Here is a 572-nt window from a genome sequence, read left to right as displayed (position 1 = left end):
AAAAAAAAAATCTTCAGATTGTAGTTTAAGGACGTTTCGGTCCTCTTTGTAGTTTAAGGACGTTTCGGTCCCCTTCATAGTTTAAGGACATTACGCTTTCGGTCCCATTTTCGTAGTTTAAGGACATCTTTCGGTCCTCTTCGTAGTTTAAGGACGTTTCGGTCCCACTCAAGGTATTTCTTTGGTAGAATACTTCTTGTACTCTTGGTTTCTTGGTTTCTTCGATAGAATACTTTTTGTACTCTCTCGACAACTCATAGGATTTTAACCTACTATTGTTGTTCTTTTTTTCATCACCTCTTGGTAATTTTTTTTTTTCTCCACAACATGAATGTTGTTTCTTTCGGTTTAATACCGATATTTTTTTTTCTCCACAACATGAATGTTGTTTCTTCTTCTCTTGTTCCAGTCACGCTATTGTTGCGAAACCTTCACACTTCTTTGTTCTTAAAGATTCTCTCACAATCTTTCTCTTGTTACGCTTCTGCCACAAGCAATAACTAACACAAAATATGTCACACTTTGTAAGTTTTCCAAGTTTCTCTCACAAACTCTTCAACCACACTTCACTT

Source organism: Papaver somniferum, chromosome 9, assembly GCF_003573695.1.
Source record: "Papaver somniferum cultivar HN1 chromosome 9, ASM357369v1, whole genome shotgun sequence".
Classification (NCBI taxonomy): Eukaryota; Viridiplantae; Streptophyta; class Magnoliopsida; order Ranunculales; family Papaveraceae; genus Papaver; species Papaver somniferum.
This window is presented reverse-complemented; position numbering follows the sequence as displayed.